At 45.2% G+C, this 20001-nt stretch overlaps 1 long non-coding RNA gene across 1 annotated transcript; it reads left to right on the forward strand.

Moving 5' to 3' along the window:
* Nucleotides 1-4954: 4954 nt before the first annotated feature.
* Nucleotides 4955-6100, forward strand: LOC118496640. The gene is made up of 3 exons (XR_004900164.1): nucleotides 4955-5176; nucleotides 5329-5603; nucleotides 5749-6100. It is a non-coding gene; the product is annotated as an uncharacterized LOC118496640 (long non-coding RNA).
* The last annotated feature ends 13901 nt before the right edge of the window (nucleotides 6101-20001 follow it).

The following is a 20001-nucleotide window of genomic DNA, read 5'->3' on the forward strand; positions in this document are numbered from 1 at the left end:
AATATATGAATGCATCCATTCAATCCACTGTATGCCTTACACTTGCAGAATGCTGTATGTCCATGATATCCCAATAAAGCTGGAAAGTTCACTGTGTTCTTGATTTAATAAAAACTTACCTAGAGTAAAATAAAAAATAATGTGACCTGATGATAGCACACATTGGAAGGTTTGAAAATCTGTCTACCTATGTATCCATTTACCGACTATCTGAGTGATTATGCATCTGTGCACCAGTCTCACTACCTCTCTATTTATCTATTTATTCATTTATCTATCCAACTGATTTTTCATCTACCTATCTCCCTCTCTCAATTATCTGTCTGGCTTATAGTTCTGAAACAATAAAAAATTCTATTGTCTGAATCCATGCAGTTAGTTGTAATTTGTTGTAACACTTTACCAAGTTCCCTTTTCTTTCCTTCCTTCCCCTTCCCTTCCCTTTTCTCCTTCTCCTGCCCCCTCCCCCTCCCCTCCCCCTTCCCCTTCTCCCCTTCTCCTCCTCCTCCACTTCCTCCTTTTTCTTTTTCTTCTTCTTCTTCCTCCTCCTCCTCTCTCTCTCTCTCCCTCCCTCCCTCCCTCCCTCCATAGAAAAAGAAGGAACTGGGTTTTTACTCATACACAGCAAATGAGTTCAGCTAAAACAAGACTTTGCAAGTTTTCTTCTCTTCTAAAAATGCAGAGGTAAACTGCCCAGATAACTGCTTTCTTTTTGTAGCACACTACAAAATATGCAAGTGGTACTAGGCCTAATAAATATTAGATGAGAAAAATTTATATTTCTCCTGAAAATTATTTTATATTATTAACCATTTTTTGCATTAGCTTTGTCAGGGAACATTGAATGTTATAAATTGAATGATAGTTATGACTTTCCAATAACAGCTCACTCAGTCAAAATCCTTCTACGATTATAGAGCTTAGGAAAACTAAATGTGACAACTTAGACATGAGGGGTGTTAAGTGATGTGGCTCAGGTCAGCCCCTCAGCACCTGCTATTTTTAGGGTGAGCAGAGCCAGTCCTCTTCCTGTGTGACAGGCACCATGCACAGTACACACTGTGGTGTGGGGACACTGACCACCACATCCTGTGATTTTGTCTCTTCAGCTTTAACAACTGAAAAACAAAATCATCCAAGGTTCTACTATAAAAAACATCCACTGAGACTTTACCATTTTACTAATGTAAGAACAGCACAAACCTGATACTGCAAAGTAAATTCACAAAAGTCATCACAGAACCCCCAAGTCAGGAGAGCTCCTATACTGTCCAGAGGTCCTGCTGACCCAGACAAAATCCAGCCTTAACAGGAGTGTGCACGTGTATCTAGGAGGTTTCCCTCAAAGCCATGGGCCACCTGCATCTCCCCTGATTCTGTCCTATTTTGTATATGAATCTCCAGATGTGGTGCAGCATCCAGCACTGGGTGGTGGACAGCTCCACCCATCAACAGCATGCCTGGCTCTGTCTGTGCTTGCGTGCGTGCGTGCATGTGTGTGTGTGTGTGTGTGTGTGTGTGTGTAACTTTATTTTTTATTTGTATTTCCTCATGGTTTTTTCAGTTATCCCCCTTTTCCCTCCTCCTCACATCCTACTCCCCCTCCCATGGGAATACACCTAAGAATCCTGATTCACCAATTCAAAAGAAATTATGCACCCCTCTCTTCATTGCAGCACTATTTACAAAAGCCAGGAACTGGAAATGGCCCACGTACCCACCAGTACATGAGTGGATAAATAACTGTGGAATATTTATGCAATGGAACACTATGCAACAGTAAGAGAGAAAGAACTGCCTTTCACAACAGCATGGATGGAACCAGAGAATATGATGCTAAGTGAAAGAGGGTCGTCAGTGAGAGACAAATACATGTGATCTCACCTATAAGGGGAATCTAATGAACAAAACAAACTAATGAAGAAAATAGAACCACAAGCATGGAAACAATGAACAGACAGTGAACAGAGTGGGGAGGGAGAAGGATAATAGTGGAAAAAGGGGAAGAGACTAAATAAAGAACATGTATGAATGACCCACAGTCTTGGACAACAGTGTACACATTCACTCTGGTAGTGGGGGATGTGATAGGCAAAAGAGGGAAAGGAGCACATTGGGAAAACTGTACTAGAATTACAATAAAATGTGATTTTTAAAAGCATTCCACAAAGAAGAAAAGATATTTTCTATATTTTTGCTAAGGAAGAAGTAATTTACTCAATCTTCAGTCTGTCATGCATCTAGCATTGATTTTGTGTATGGAGTGAAGCAAGTGTGAAGTTCACCCTGTTCCACAGACTCCCCCAGCTGGCCCAGCACCCGTGACAGAAAGACCGGGATCCACCTACTGCACTGGAAGAGTCTCTGTCATGATTGACTGACTCTGCACTGTGGTCTGAGTCTGATACCTCCCTCTGCTCCACTGGACAAGGTACCTCTGCTTTTCAGTGTCACAAACCTCCAACATCTCCACCCAAATCTAAATGTCTGTTTCCCTTCCCTTTCTATCTCAAATATGATGAATTCTGACCACATGTGTGGGGGTGGGTTAGTATCACTGGGTTCTGAATGAGGGAAGTGAGAGCAAGAGAGAAAGCAGCCTGCTCAAGGGTCTGTCAGCCATTCAGGATGTGGCATTGCAACACTTCACATTTAAAGTGTGGGGGTGTTCTTCGGCTTCTGTCAGAACCTCCATGAATGACAGTCATTTCTGAATCCTCAAGAGTCTCCACAGTTGAAGAGGAGAGTGATCTCCAAGATCAAATTTGCTCAGAGGAGGAAGAAATTACTCAAATGACTCACCCCAAGGCAAAAGACAGAGAAAGAACCCATTTCTCAGGAACACAGACTCAGGTGGAAAAAGTGAGAAGTAGACCCTGCATTACAGGGCCAGGAGGAAGCACTGAGCTCTCCTGTGGGAGCAGAGTGTTTGCACAGACCCCAGGCTCATCCCTGCCACTCCCCCAGGCTCCCTGTCATGAGGGCTCTTTGGAGTCTGCAGTCAATGTGGCAGAGAGGGCAAGTCACCTTTCTCATCCCCAAGGCAGCAGTCACAACACCTGCCTAGGTTCTGAGCTCTAAGTCCTCACTCTCTTCCTCTGCTCACCCTCCACACCAGTCTCTCCAACTCTCTTTCAGAATCTGTCCATTTCTGCCTAAAAGCCTTCCATTCTCCTCTCTGAGTTTAGGGTATATTGAGACTTTCTTCTGAAGTCACGGTTACTCATGGTCATCTCTATGTGACCTTCCAACCACAGCTCTCCCTTCTGCCTCCCTCAACCAGACTGCTTAGTTCCCTGTAAACACAGTCATGCTCACACAAAATCATGCTCACTGACACATACCTACACACACTCAGTCACACCCACAACACACAAACACTCCTCCACACACTCTTACAACACTCACTCTCACACACATACACCTATTCACTACATATACACTGTCACACATACACATACTCATATACATACACACCACAACCTGAATGAACATATTCACACATACTCACACTGACATGCACTCACACAAACACACTCACAGACATACACACATAGACACACTCACACTATCTCCTATTGACTATATCTGTACTGCTTTGTATCTGCTTTCTTAGAGTTCTACAGAAGTAGCAAATTCCTTCTCCAGCCCCTAGCTAAAAGCACAGGATTAGAAGCAACACTGAGATTTCTTCTCCTCATTTCCCTTTTCTACATGTGTTGTGACAGCTAAAATATATACACGAATTGTGTGGTGAATCCATGTAAGCCTTTTATCTAATATTGTTGGACACATTGGATTGGACTGCAATTACTGTTCACATTACACATTACTTACAGACATTGCACTGTTCTAGTTCCTCTGTGACACACAGCACATGTGAGATTCATAAATCAGTGTGACTGTAACAGCTCATCCCTGTATATTCCTCTGCCTCACACACTTAATCCAACATCCTTGTGTGGCATAGAGCATTCCCATGACCAGCCACCACCTTGCCCTCCCTTACTGCTATCAGACAGTCTCTGTCTCTAGATTTCCCTATGATATTCTTTCCTCTCAAGAGTATTCTCACTCCCACCTCCTAGGGTTCCACTTCATTCAATAGCCCTTCCCTCACCCCTGGCCCTGGTGACTTATTTGCTTGGAGTGTCATCCCATTCACCAAAAGGCTGTGAGTTCCATCCCTACCCCAGGTGTGTAGGGGAGGCAGCTGATCACTGTCTCTGTCTCTCATCAATGTCTTTGTGTCTGTCTGTCTCTCTCTTCCTCACTCTATAAAATCAACAAACATATTCCTTGATGAAGATAAAAGAAAAACAGCTATTCCCTGAACCACAGTCTAGTCATGGTACCAGGTATTCTCATATTTTCTCTCATTTCTCCTTTTAAGTAAAATCATTTCCACTTTTGACTTAGAATGCTCTTTTCTGCTAAGAAGAGTTCTCAAGATACAGAAAGTCAGTCTCCTGGATTATGGATGTATTTCTGGCTCTGACACAAGTATTTGACTGCACTAGCTGATTAGTAAATATTCCTCTATGGACAAGTCAGAAATGAAAAGTAAATGCTGTTTTGGGGAGGCTGAGACAATGAGTAGCAAGTTCTATTTACAGTCAACTTATGGAGGGTGGACAGAGGACCAGAGTCTGGGTCTTGACCTCTCTGACAAGAGCACAGACCAGGCAGAGGGTCCTAACAGTGAGAAGAGACCCCAGATCTGAGCTGAGCACCTCCAAAGGGCGAGGAGTCCTCCTGAGTCCTCATCATGGAAAAACCCAGAGCCAGGCCCAGGGCGGGACCATCCCCTTGCTGTGGGTCCACAGGGGTGGGAACCTGGAAAGGGCAGCAGCAGCCCCAGACTCACCACATCCTGTGTGTCTCTGTCCTCCAGGCCCAGGGTTTTATCTGCCCATAGGGCAGGAGCACTCAGAGCAGACGGCACCATGTCCATCCTCCCTGCTTTTCTCTGCCTCGGTCAGTTGTGGGCATGGGGATGGGGCAGCAACAGGGGCTTGGGCAGCTGCATGTGCCTGTTCATGGGGACCCTCAGGCTCAGACAGTTGAAGCAGATGAGGCCCTGAGGTAAGGGAATCAGCTCAGATGTCCAGGTGAAAATCTGACAGGGACTCACTTCCAGGGCTGAGTCTGGGCCAGAAAACCTGTGAGCAGAAAGGTGAGGCCTCCCAGTCTCCCTGTCCCTCCTCCTACTTCATGTCTGGGGCTCGGAGGTCCTGGAATTAGGGGATGAAAGAGGAGGGACATGGGCTGAGTTGGGGAGTAAGGAGCAGGGAAGGTCTTTCTAATGTAGCCTCTGCTTCTCTCCAGAGATTCTCCCCAGACCCACCATCTGGGCTGAGCCAGGACCTGTGATCCCTTCTGGGACCCCTGTGACCATCTGATGTCAGGGGACCCTGGAGGCCCAGGAGTACTCTCTGTATGATGAAGAAATGCATACATGTTTGGACACACAGTAACCACTGGAGCCCAGGGGCAAGGCCAAGTTTTTCATGAAAGACATCTCTGCAAGGAGATATTATTGTAAATATCTCAGCCCTGTAGGCAGCTCAGAGCACAATGACCCCTGGATCTGGTGGTGACAGGTGGGAGGACACTCAGGGGTCCCAGTCCCAGGATCTGCCCTCAGGAAGGGGGATGCTCTCATGGGGTCTCCCCTTCACAGCCCAGCCCTGGGAGGGATGAGGGAGGTGTGAGCCCCATTTAATACACTGCCTCCTTCTCTCCTAGGATAATACAACAAACCCAGCCTCTCAGCCCTGCCCAGCCCTGTTGTGACCTCAGGAGGGAACGTGACCCTCCAGTGTGGCTCACAGAAGGTATTTGACAGGCTCATTCTGACTAAGGAAGGAGAAGACAGGCTCTCCTGGACCCTGGACTCACAGCAACACCCCAGTGGGCAGGTTCAGGCCCTGTTCACTGTGGGCCCTGTGACCCTCAGCCACAAGTGGACATTCAGATGCTATGGATATTTTAGAAATCATCCCCAGGAATGGTCTGACCCCAGTGACCCCCTGGAGCTCCTGGTCTCAGGTGAGGGCCCCTGACCCCATCCTCTCTGAGCAGTCAGCTCAGGGTCCTGTCCCCAGGAGATGTCTGAAGTTGGATGAGAATCAGGGGCTCTGAGTGATGATCACCCAGCAGAGATCTGCCCACAGAGATTCTCCTAGTCCTGCCAACCCATCCCCCTCACTTGAGTCAGAACGGTGGTTGGTGGGCCTGGGGGTTTCTTGAGGGCCACAGAGCAGACATAGGAGAAGAGTCTGGATGATAAGCTGACTCCAAGTTCAGTCTGAGACCCTCACCTCCTTATGTCCTCATTCCCAGGACCCTTTGGAGGCTCTCTATCCCCACCCACAGGGCCCATCTCCATAGCTGGTGAGTTGCTGAGAACTCTGCTCAGAGGGAACAGAGCAGCAAAGGGAAGTTCTGAGGATCCAACAGGAGGTCTCATGTCCCCCAGACACTCAGGGATGGGCTTGTGTCCCAGGGGCTAGGAGTCAAGCAGAGAAACCGGAACCACAGGGTCCCCAGGACTCTGAGGCTGGCAGGTGACAGTGGGGTGGACATGGCAGAGGGACAAGGTGGGTCCAAGGCTGGGGCAGGATCAGCTGAATCAAGTGGGAAGAAGGTATCCCCCACAATCCAACCCCATCCTGAATTTCCAGAAGTCTCTGAGGATCTGCCCCTCACCCCCACGGACTCAGACCCTCAGAGGAATAAATGAGGGTCTCAGTGGGGAGGTGGTGGGTGTGTCCACGGGGACAGGGGCTGAGTCCTGTGCTAGTTCAGGCTCCTCTGGAGGCTCTGACTTGGACGCATCCTTCCCCCCTCTGTGCCTCAGTGTCTCCAAGTGTAAAAGGGGAGAATCATGGCCCAGAGCTTAGATTTCTTTTCAGCTCTAGCTCCAACCTCCTAGGAGGGGCACCTCAGGGAATTCTTCCAGGATGTGTTACTAGGGGGACTGTCCCGTATTTAGCCATGACAGTGCACAGTGCACGGTGCACAGGGAGGGATAAGCAGACAGTTCCTGGGGTTTCAGGATCTTTCCCTCAGCTCAGATGCTCACTCAGAGGAGAGAACAAGGGCTAGAGTCAGACCTGGTTCAGGTCCCAGCTCAGCTGCTCGTGCTAAAGGACTGGTCCCTTTCCTTTCTCTTCTCTTCTCTTCTCTTCTCTTCTCTTCTCTTCTCTTCTCTTCTCTTCCCTTCTCTGGGTGTCAGGGTTCATCCCTGGTCACCGCTTGCTCTCAGGCCTGTGGTGACATTAGATGACAGAAGGGGTCTCACAGAGCTGAGGAAGGCAGAACCCCAGCTCAGCCCAACCCCCCTCCCTCTAGGAAGGCTCCATGACAAACCCTCTCTCTTGGTCCAACTGAACCCCACAGTAGCCTTAAGAGAGCAGGTGAACCTGATGTGTCCGTCACAGAGCCCAAGGGACACTTTCCTTTGTCCATGAAGGGGTCAGCCCATTCTCTCCTCCACTGATTACTTATGTGCCCTGTGACCTCAGCTCTTGGGAGGACCTACAGGTGCTACAGCTCACACCATACCTCCCCATAGCTGTGGAAAAACCTGGAGTCCTGGCCTCAGGGGAGGGGACACAAACTCTGTCCTCTCTGAGCTCACTCAGCTCAAGGGTCTGTCTCTTCAGTCTGAAACATTAATAAATGGAGGAATTTAAGGGGCTCCATGGAGGAGGATACTGAGGAGCCGCTGACACCAACCCCTAATACATGGACCCTGGTTCATCAGCTGTTGAGTTAGTGGATCTCTCAGCTGTAGGGGAATGAGCTTCTGGGCTCTGTCTCTCAGACAGAACCCAGAACACACCACTCAACCATTTCCTTATTGTGAGCATTTATTACTAATCCTGAGCTCTGGGGCACAGTAACCCCTGGTCCATAGTGAACCTCTGCTGGTTCAAAGACAACAAGATGCTGAGATGATCCAAGGAGGAGACAGGAACCTGGAAGAGTAGAGGCTGGGCTCATGACATGACTGTGTAAAAGTTACAATCTGAGAAGTGGGGCATTGGGGAGCACAGACCCCAGGAGGGAGGCTGGTGTCTCCCCAAGTCCTCATTCACACCCTCATTTCATGATCCTCTGGGGCAGCTGACACCATCAGCCCATCACAGAACAAGTCAGACCCCAGGAGTGGGGAGTGGGAGAACCCTCAGTTATGGGGCTGGGTGCAGAGGGTCAGGTCCTGACAGAGGGAGGCAGGCATGCTGGGTGGGAATCCAGGATTTGGGGTAACTTTGGTCTGCCCTGGTTTCTGGTCACCTCTTTAACCACATTTCCTAGCCTCAGACCCCCAAGACTACACAATGGAGAATCTCATCCAGTTGGGCGTGGCTGGACTGACCCTCATCGGGTTCAAGGTGCTGCTGTTTCAGGCTTTGAACAGTGAGTGAAGGGCCCACGATGGAACTGAGATGTGAGCACAGAAGGGATAGGGCACCATTGAGAGTGGGGGAAGCCGTGAAGCCCCTCTGATGACCCAGGAGGTAGTAAGGGAAAGTCTGGACCACAGGTGGGGAAACTGTCTGCTGATGTGTCCAGGGGAGAGAACAAGGTTTGGGTGCAGGGAGTGTCTGAGTGCTCTCTGTGCAGGACTCTTCCTCCATTAAATGTCTGTTTTCTATCCAAAGACACATGAAGCGATGTTCAATATCGCTAGCCATCAGAGAGATGCAGATTAAAACCACAATGAGATACCACTTCACACCAGTCAGAATGGCCATCATAAACAAAGCAACAAATAACAAGTGTTGGAGAGGATGTGAAGAAACGGGGTCCCTAGTGCACTGTTGGTGGGACTGCAGACTGGTACAACCATTATGGAAAGCAGTCTGGAACTTCCTCAGAAAACTAAAAATGGATCTGCCTTTTGACCCAGCAATTCCATTGCTGGGACTCTATCCTAAGAACACTAAAACACCAATACAAAAGAACCTTTGCACCCCGATGTTCATAGCAGCACAATTTACAATAGCTAGGTGCTGGAAGCAACCTAGATGCCCATCAGTAAATGAATGGATCAAAAAACTATGGTACATTTACACAATGGAATTCTATACAGCAGAAAGAAAGAAGGAGCTCATACCCTTTGCAACAGCATGGATGGAGCTGGAAAGCATTATGCTAAGTGAAACAAGCCAGGCAGTGAAAGACAAATACCACATGATATCACCTTTAACAGGAATCTAAACAACAAAACAAAACAAAACAAAAACTAGCAAAATATAACCAAAGACACTGAAATAGGGGATAGTCTGACAGTGGCCAGAGGGGAGAGAAGAGGGAATTTCAGGGGGGAATGGGTAGGGATTACAGGAACAAATTTGGAGGACACATGGACAAAAACTAAGGGTGGGGGGTAATGGGGGGAAGGGGGGAGGGTTGGGTGGAGGGGCTGAAACGGGAGTAGGGGGCAGAAAACTGTACTTGAACAATGATTGAAATAAAAAAAAAAAAATGTCTGTTTTCTCTCCCATTATCTTTGCTGACTCTGTAAAAACCCCCTACTTCTCTCACCCCTGTGCAATGAGGGTCCCTCCCACATGCCTGTGGGGGTCCACACATCTAAAACCCCATGCTGTCTTCCAGTTTCTTGTAATAAAGTGTTCTTCATTTGAATCACTACATGACCTGATGAACATTATTGAGTCCTAATCTCCTCAGTTCACAGCAGTTAACCTGGAACCAATCAATAAAAAAATGGGCTAAATTAGATGTGACCCTGTGAAGATGAATACAGACTGATGCCACCCCCCTCTCCCACCCCACCATCCTTCTCATCTGCATCAGATGCCACGTGTCCCATTTCCCCAGAACTTCCCTCACTTGGTGTTTGAAGGAAGAGCATAGTGGGGTGCCACCTTAAAAAGTAATCTTTTAAAATAATGATATGATGTGTGGAATTTCCCAAAGTCTGAATATATATAAAGTGAAATATTATTCAACCAAGAGAAAAAGAACAAAATGAAAACAGAGGCATGGAGCATCCTGACATTGTTAGAGGGGAGGGAGGATGGATGAAGTCAGGTGAGGGTCGTAGCCAAAGGCATACATGCAATACCACAGACACAGACAACAGGGTGCTGAGGGCCAGAGGGATGGGGGGACAGAGGCTGGCAAGACCAGGCATAGGTTGGGGAAAACACAGGTATCTGTAATAATGCCAAAACTAAAAATGAAGAAAACATCCTGCCATTTCAGACAACATAAATGAACCTTGAGGCCATTTTGTTAACTCAGCCAGATCACACAGTGGAATTATCAATATGGAAATATCTCACATATATGACGAATCTACAAGAGCCAATCATGTACAAACAGAGTGTGGAATGGTGGTGACCACGGGGAAGAGGGGGAAAGGAGAGAAGTTGCTCAAAGAGCCTCGACTTTCGGTTATGAGATTGGCATGTCCTGGGGCCTCACGTACAGCCTGGTGAGTACAGTTAACCAGACTGTGTCACATACTAGAAAGGGGCTACCAGAGTGTATCTGAAATGTTCTTGCCACAAAAAGTAAGTGGTAGTGATGTGACTTCTTGATACTATTGTTACCTAAGCTGAGTTGGTAGCATTCTGCAACATATAAATGAGTCCAATCCACCTACTGCACACCTTACACTTACACAATATTATATGTCAATGATATCTCGATAAATCTGGAAAACTGTCTGCATTCTTGATTCCAAAAACGCTTACCTAAAGCAAAAAGAAAAATGTAACATGATGTGGCAACAGCAAATGTTAGAGAGTTTTTTCGTCCACCTGCATATGTATCCATTTACCTATTATCTTTGTGTCTATGTATCTTCAGGTCAGCCTCTACCTCTCTCTAGCTGTTTATCTACCTACCTATTTCTTTATATATCTCCGTCTGTCAATTACGTCTCTGGCCTCCAGAACTGAATCAATTTAAAATTTGTGTTTTCTGTCTATGTATCTTCAGGTCAGCCTTTATCTCTCTAGCTGTTTATCTACCTACCTATTTCTTTATATACCTCCATCTGTCAATTACGTATCTGGACTCCAGAACTGAGTCAATTTAAAATTTGTGTTTTCTGAAGCCATGCATTTAGTTGTAAGTTGTTATAACAACTTTACTGAGTTCCCTTTCCTTCCCTTCCCTTTCCTTCTCTCTTTCTCCCTCTCTCCCTCACTTCTCTCCAGAGAGAAAGAAGGAACTGGGTTTTCACTCATACACAACAAATGATTTCAGCAAAAACAAGTTCTGCAAATTTTCTCATCTTCTAAAAACGCACAAACTGTTCAGTGAACTGATTTCAATTTGTCAGGAGAGTGCAAAATATACAAGTGGTACTAGAACTAATAAATATTAGGAGACAAATTTCATCTTTCTTCTGAAAATAGTTTTATATTATTAACTAGTTTATTAACTTGACTAAAGAATATTGAATGTCATAGTCTATAAAATTAGTGAGGATTTGAAATGGTAGCAAGCCATATTAAATCAATATGTGATTGTAGAGTTTAGGAAAACTAAATGTGTCACCTTGGACATGAGGGGTATTGAGTGGTGTGGCTCAAGTGAAATCCTCAGAACCTGCTATTTTTAGGGTGAAGAGCAGTCAGTCCTCTTCCTGTGTGACAGGCATCTTGTGCCCTGTACAGACTGTGGTGTGAGGACCTTGTCCACCACACCCTGTCACGTTGTCTCTTGAGCTTCACTTTAACAACTGAAAAGCAAACCATCAAAATCTCTTCTATAAAAATGTCCACTGAGACTTTACCCCTTATTCCAATGTAAGAACAGAACAAACCTGACACAGCAAAGTAAATTCGCTCTAGCCATCACAGAATCCACAAGTCAGGAGAGCTCCTCTACTGTCCAGAGGTCCTGCTGACCCAGACAGAGACCAGCCTTGACCAGGAATGTGCACGTATATCTAGGAGGCTTTCCTCAAAACCATGGGTTACCTGCATCTTCCCTGATTCTGTCCTACTTGTATGTGAATCTCAAGAGGTGGTGGAGAATTCAGCACTGGGTCATGGACAGCTCCACCCATCTGGAGCCCATGGAGATGTGTCTCTTGTCTGACATTTCTGTGTGTGTGTGTGTGTGTGTGTGTGTGTGTGTGTGTGTGTGTGTGTGTGTTTAACTTTATTTTTTATTTTTATTCCCTTACAGTTTTTTCAATTATCCTCTTTTACCCTCTTCCACGCATCCCACCCCCTCTGCTATGGGAATACACCTAAGAATACTGATTCACCAGTTCAAAAGAAATTATGCACCCCTATCTTCATAACAGCACTGTTTACAATAGCCAAGTGCTGGAAATAGCTCATGTGCCCACAAGTACATGAGGGGATAAAATAATTGTGGAATATTTGTGCAATGGAACACTATGCAATAGTAAGAGAGAAAGGACTCCCGCTTTTCAGAACACATGGATGGACCTGGAGAATATGACGCTAAGTGAAATCAGGTAGTCAGTGAGACACAAATACATGTGATCTCACCTATAAGAGGAACCTAATGAACAAAATAAGCTAACAAAGAAAATAGAACCACAAGCATAGAAACAATGAACAGACTGACAGTGAACAGAAGGGGGAGGGAGAGGGATAATAATGGAAAAAGGGGAAGAAACTCATCAAAGAACATGTATGAATGACCCACACACATGGACAAGACTGTACACATTAACTCTGGTAGTGGGGGATGGGATGGGCAAAGGAGGGAAAGGGGAAAGTTGGGAAAACTGTACTGAAATAACAATAAAAAAATGATTTTTGAAACAGCTTCCCACAAAGAAAAAAGGTATTCTTGCTAAAGAAAAAATAATTGATTTACTCTTCAATCTGTTGTCCATCTAAGCAGCAATTTTGTGTATGGAGTGAGGCAGGTGTGAAACTCACCTTGTTCCACAGACTCCCCAGCTGGCCCAGCACCCGTGATGGAAAGACCAGGAGCTGCTGACTGCACTGGGAGGGTCTCTGTCATGATCACCTGACCCTGCACTGTGGTCTGAGTCTGATCTTTCCTTCAGCTCCATTGGATGAGGTATCTCTGCTTTTCACTTTCTCAAACTTCTCATGTCTACATCTAAGTCTGAATGTCTGGTTTCCTTGTGCTCATATCTAAGGCAGGGTGAATTCTGATCACACTTGTGGGGGTGGTGCAGGTATCACTGAGCTGCAAATGATGGAAGTGAGAAAAGCAGAGGAAGCAGGCTGCTCAAGGATCCTTCAGCCATTAGGATGTGGCATTGCCACAACTGACATTAAAGTATGGGGGCTGTTGTTCTGCCTCTAACAGAGCTCCCAGGAATGATAATCTTTTCTGAATCCTGAATAGTCTCCAAAGTTTGAAGAGGAGGTGACACCCAGCATCAAAGTGCTCTGAGGAGGGAGAGATGACTCAAATAATTCACCCCAAGGAGAGGGAGAGACAAAGAGTTCACTTCTCACAGAGACACAAAGTCAGGTGGAAACTGTGTGAGATGAAGTTCATGCCTGAGGAAACACTTAGCTCTCCTGTGGGAGCAGAGTGTTTGCACAGACCCCAGACTGGTCTCTGTCCCTCCCCATGGCTCACTGTTGTGAGGACTACTTGGGGTCTCCACTCAACAAGGCAGAGAGGGAAGGTTACCCTTCATGTCCCTCCTGCAGTGGTCACATCCACCACCTTCCTGGGTTCTGAGTCCCACACCCTCAGTCTCCTCTCCTGCTCACCTTCCACATCAGTCTTTCCAACTCTTCTCCAGAATCTGTCCATTTCTCCTCAAAATCCTCCCATGCTTCTCAGTGATTTTAGGGCGAATTTAGAATTTCTACAGTGGTGATGATTGTTCATTATCATCTGCATGTGACCCTCCAGCCTCAGCTCTCACTTCTGCTTCTCTCAGTCAGATGGGTGTAGTTACCTGTGAACACACAATCATACACACACACAATCACACTTACTGACACACACCTACAGACTCATTCACACACATACACACATTCAAACACACACATACACTCTTCAAAATTCACTCTCACACACATACACTCAGTCCCACACATGCACAGTCACACAGATACACAAACACACATACACACTCATGTATGCACTCATACACATACACACAGTCACCCATATTCATACACAAATACACATACACACCATAAACTCACACACACACTCACACATACAATAACATCCACTGACTCATATACACTCACACATATATACACTTATACACAGAGGCAGACACATGCACACACTCTCCTGTTGACCATAACTGTTTTCTTCCATATCTGCTTTCTTAGAGTTTTAAGAACTAGGAAATTTCTTCACAAGCCCCCAGCTAAAAGCACAGGATTAGAGGTAACACTGAGATTTCCTCTCCTCCTTTCTCTTCTCTGCATGTGTTGCAACAGTTAAAAATATTCATGGATTGTGTGGTGAATCCATGTAATTCCTTCATCTAATATTGTTGGACACACAGGATTGGAGTTCAGTTACTGTTCACATTACACATTATTTACACATATTGCACTTCTGTAGTTCCTCTGTAACGCATGGCACATATGACATTCATAACTCAGTGTGACTGTAACAGCTCATTTCTGTATATTCCTTTCCCTCACACACTTAATCTAATGTCCTTGTGTGGTGGAGAGCCGGCCCATGACCAGCCACCACCTCACCCTCCTTTACAGCTATCAGTCTGTCTCTAGAGTTCCCTACAATATTCTTTCTTCACAAGAATATTCTGATTTCCACTTTTTAACATTTTACTTCATCAAACAGCCCTTCCCTCAGCCCTGACCCTGTAGCTTGCTTACTTACTTACTTACTTACTTACTTACTTACTTACTTACTTACTTGAAATGTTATTCCAAACACCAAAAGGTTCTGAGTTCAATCCCCAGTCCAGGGATATATGAGAGGCAGCCAGTCAATGTATCTCTCTCATTAATGTCTGTCTCTCTGTCTCTCCCATCCTCTGTCTATAAAATCAATAAATACATTATTCAAGGAAGGTAAAAAAAGCTGTTCCCTCAAGTACAGTCTTGTCATGGCCCCAGGTCTTCTGATACATTTTCTCATTCCTCCTTTGTAAGTAAAGTCATTTCCATTTTAACCTTAGAATGCTCATTTTCTGCTAAGAAGAGTTCTCAAGATACAGAGAATCAGTCTCCTAGATCATGGTTGTATTTCTGCAACAAATACCTGCCAGGTCATAGGTGATCAGTTAATATTTGTTTATGGATGAGTCAAACACTGAAAGTTAATTCTGTTGGTGGGAGGTTGAGAAAATGAGGAGTCAGTGCTTTTGAGAGTCAGACTGCTGAGTGTTGAATTAGGACAAGGACCTGGGTTCTGTTCCCTCTGACAGGAGCACAGACCAGGCAGAGGGTCCTGAGAATGAGAAGAGATGCCAGATCTGGTCTGAGTGTGTCCAGAAGGTGATCAGTACACCTGAGCCCTCATCATGGAAAAACCCAGGGCCAGGGCCAGGGCGGGGCTTCCCCTTGCTTTGGATCCACAGGGGTGAGAACTTGGAAGGGTGGAAGCAGCCCCTGACTCACCACATCCTGTGTGTCTTTGTCCTTCAGGCCTAGGTTGTCACCTACTTGTAGAGTGAGAGCACTCAGAGTGCACAGCATGATGGCCATCTTTCCTGTTCTTTTCTGCCTTGGTCAATTGTGGGGACAGAAGTATGGGACAGCAGGAAGAAATAGGGAGGGTACACCACCTTGCTTGTGGAGAACTTCAGCTTCAGACAGTTCCTGGGTTGGGGCCCTGAGGGGACAGAATGGGCTCAGATGTCTGGGTGCAAATCTCTCACAAGGACTCTCCTTCAGGGCTGAGTCTTGGTCATCAAACCTACATGCAGGCAGGAGAATCTGTGCCCAAGCTCCATGTCCCATGCCTACTTCAGCCCCTGGGCCTGAAGATTCTTCCACCACTGACTGTGTATTTTCTCTCCCTGTCATGGCTCCCTTCACTCTCAGCACTGTGACATGAGGTTCCATCCCTCGTGATGCTTTGGATCCACACATCTAAAATCTCATACCCTCTTCCAACTTCACCTAATACAATTTTTTTAATTTCTAATCATCACATTACCAGATGAATGTTACTGAACCCTCAACAGCTCAGTTCAGAAGACTTTACATAAATTCAATCACTGAATAAATGCAGAAAATAAGACACACATGTGGAGGAAATAAACCTAAAATGATGCCTTCCACCATCTCTGGACCCAATTCTTTCTCTCTCCCCCTAGGTGCCACCAGCCTCATCATCACAGAAGTCCCATCACTTGGAATCAACACAACAGAGCTTGAAGGGACAGTTTGGAGGATTGTTGCCTCAGAAGAAAACACTTTCAGAATACTCTCATGGGTGGCATTTGGGAATGTCTGGGTGTCCGTAGAATGAAATGTGATTCAGCCACAAGAGGGAAGAAAATCCTGCCCTTCACAGGAACACTGATGGAACCTGAGGGCACTATGCTAGGTGAGATCAATCACACAGATGAGACTGAGTCATCTCATGCATATGTAGAATCTAAAGTGTCCAAACATGTAGAAACAGAGAGTGGAATGGCAGTGACCATGGTGACTGGGGGGAAGGAGAGAAATTAGTCAAACAGCATTGACTTTCAGTTATGAGTTTACCTCTTCCTGGGGTCTCATGTACATTCTGGTGGGTACAGTTAAGAAGACTATCATATACCCAGAAGTTGCTAAGAGAATGTATCTCACATATTCTCATCACAAAAAAAGTGACAATTATGTGGCTTTTTCCCCATACCTCATTTTTACTTTTTTATTTACTTATTGTCCTTCTGTTACAGTTGTCCTAATTTCCCCCCTTTACTTTCCTCCTCCCATCCCACCCCACACTCCCACTAAAGCTAAAAAGGTATCATTTTACAATATTTAAATGTATTCAATCAACACATTGTCACCAATTACATAATGTTACTTGTCAAGTATATGTCAGTAAAGCTGGAAAATATATTAAAAAAACTATCTAAAAAGCAGGACAAATAATGGAGCTAGGCAGAGCAAATGTTGAAATGTTTGTGAATCTAACTACCTGTGTATCCATTTATCTACCATCAGTATGTCTATGTATCTGTCTATATACATATAGGTATTATATATATTACACATATATAAAATCTTCATTTGTCAATCAATCTGTCTAGTATCTGGGTACTAATAAAATTAATTTCTGCTCTCTTATATCACCCAGTTAGTTGTATTTTCTTGTGGTAAACTTGTCAAACTAATAAATACTCTCTCTCTCTCTCTCTCTCTCTTTCGAAAGAAACTGACTTTTGACTCATATGCAAAAATGATTTCAATAAAACAATAAAAAACAGACTTTATAGGTTTTCTTCTCTTCTGGAAATTCAGAACCAAGCTCTTTACTTTGCTTTATGTTTGGCAAGGAGTAAAAAAAAATATGTATCTGGTGTAAAGCCTAATAGATGTTAAGTGAGAGAGATTTCATATTTCTCCTAAAATAGTTTTATATTATTAACTATTTTATATGCTAGCTTTGCCAAGTATTATTGATTGTTATAAACTGAAGAATTGTTATACTTTTCCAATAACAGAAAGAGGAGTTAAAATCTTCCTATGATTGTAGAGTTCAGCAAAATTAAATGTGACACTTTAGACATGAAGGGTGTTGAGTAATGTGACTCAGGCCAGTCCCTCAGCACCTGCTATTTTTAGGGTGAGAAGAGCTGGTCCTCTTCCTGTGTGACAGGCACCTTGTGCCCAGTCAATGCTGTGGTGTGGGGACCCTGCCCCCCACATCCTGTAATGTTGTCTCTTGAGCTTCACTTTAACAACTGAAAAGCAAACCATCAAAAGCTCTGCTGTAAAAATATCCACTGGGACTTTACCCCTTATTCCAATGTAAGAACAGAACAAACCTGGTACAGCAAAGTAAATTCACAATAGCCATTACAGAATCTGCAAGACAGGACAGCTCATCCACTGTCCAGAGGTCCTGCTGACCAAGACAGAGTTCAGCCTTGGCCAGGAATGTGCACGTGTTCTAGAAGGCTTTCCTCAAAACCATGAGCCACCTGCATCTCCCCTGATTCTGTCCTATTTTGTATGTGAACCCCAAAAGGCGGTGGAGAATTCAGTACTGGGTCATGGACAGCTCCGCCCATCTGGAGCACATGGAGATGTGTCTCTTGTCTGACCTTTCTTTGTATATGTGTGTGTGTGCTTTTAACTTTATTTTTTATTGTTATTCCCTTACACTTGACCCAGTTTTCCTCCTTTGTCCTCCTCCCCCACATCCCACACCACTCTCCCATGGGCATATACTCTAAGAATCCTAAATCACTAATTCAAAAGAAATTATGCACCCCTAATTTCATAGCAGGACTATTTACAATAGCCACGTGCTGCAAACAGCATAAATGCCCACCAGTCAATTATTGTATCAGAAACTGTGGTACACTTACACAATGGAGCATTGTGCAACAGAAAGAAAGAAGGAAACCCTACTGTTTGTAACAGCATACTTGGAACTGGAGAATATTATGCTAAGAGCAATAAGCCAGTCAGCGAAAGACAAATACATGTGATCTCAAACATAAGAGGAACCTATTGAACAAAATAAACTAATGAAGAAAACAGAACCACAGTCGTGGAAACATGGAACAGACTGACAGTGACCAGAGGGGGAGGGGAGAGGGATAATAGCAGTAAAAAAGGGAAAGGACTAGTCAGAGAACACGTAAGAATGGCCCGTGGACATGGACAACAGTGTGGAGATTGAGTATGGGACCAGGGAGTGGGATGGCCAGAAGAAGGCAAAGGAGGAAAATTGGGACAACTGTAATAGAATAACAATAAAAAATGATTTTTTAAAAGTATCGGCCCTGGCTGGTGTAGCTCAGTGGATCGAACGCGGGCTGGGAACCAAAGTGTCCCAGGTTCGATTCCCAGCCAGGGTACATTCCTGGGTTGCAGGCCATAACCCCCAGCAACCGCACATTGATGTCTGTCTGTCTGTCTCTCTCTCTCTCTCCCCCCCTCCCTCCCTTCCCTCTCTAAAAATAAATAAATAATATCTTTTTAAAAAGTATCACACAAAGAAAAAATGATATTTTCTATATTTTTGCTAAGGAAAAAGTAATTGATTTACTCTCCAGTCTGTCGTGATTTTGTGTATGGGGTGAAGCAAGTGTGAAGTTCACCTGTTCCACAGAGTCCCCCAGCTGGCCCAGCACTCATGACAGAAAGACCAGGATCTGCCCACTGCACTGGGAGGGTCTCTGTCATGATCGAGTGACTCTGCACTGTGGTCTGAGTCTGATCCCTCCCTCTGCTCCATTGGACGAGGCATGTCTGCTTTTCATTTTCTCAAACCTCCAAAGCCTCCACTTGAATCTGAATATCTGGTTTCCTTTCCTCCATATCTCAAGTAGGGTGAATTCTTCCACATTTATAGGGGTGGGGTTGGTTTCACTGGGCTCTGAATGAGGGAAGTGAGAGCAACAGAGGAAGCAGGCTACTCAAGGACCCCTCAGGCATTCAGGATGTGGTATTGCAGCACCCCATATTTAAAGTGTGTGGGTGTTTTTCTGCCTCTAACAGTATTCCTTTAATGTCGATTTTTTCTGAATCCTCAAGAGTCTCCACAGTTGAAAAGGAGAGTGACTCCCAGCTTGAAAGATGCTCAGAGGAGGCAGAAATGACCCAAATGATTCACCCCAAGGAGAGGGAGAGAGAAAGAGCCCATGTCTCACAGAGGCACAGAGTCAGGTGGAAACAGTGTGCGATACAGCCCCTGTGTTCCAGGGCCAGGAGGAAGCCCTGAGCTCTCCTGTGGGAGCAGAGTGCTTGCACAGACCCCAGGATCATCACTGCCCCTCCCCTTAGGTCACCTTAATGAAGGCTCTTTGGGATCTCCAATCAATGAGGCAGAGAAGGCACGTCACCCTTCTTGTCCCCAAGGCAGCAGTCACAC

The sequence above is a fragment of the Phyllostomus discolor genome, chromosome 12 (assembly GCF_004126475.2).
Source record: "Phyllostomus discolor isolate MPI-MPIP mPhyDis1 chromosome 12, mPhyDis1.pri.v3, whole genome shotgun sequence".
Classification (NCBI taxonomy): Eukaryota; Metazoa; Chordata; class Mammalia; order Chiroptera; family Phyllostomidae; genus Phyllostomus; species Phyllostomus discolor.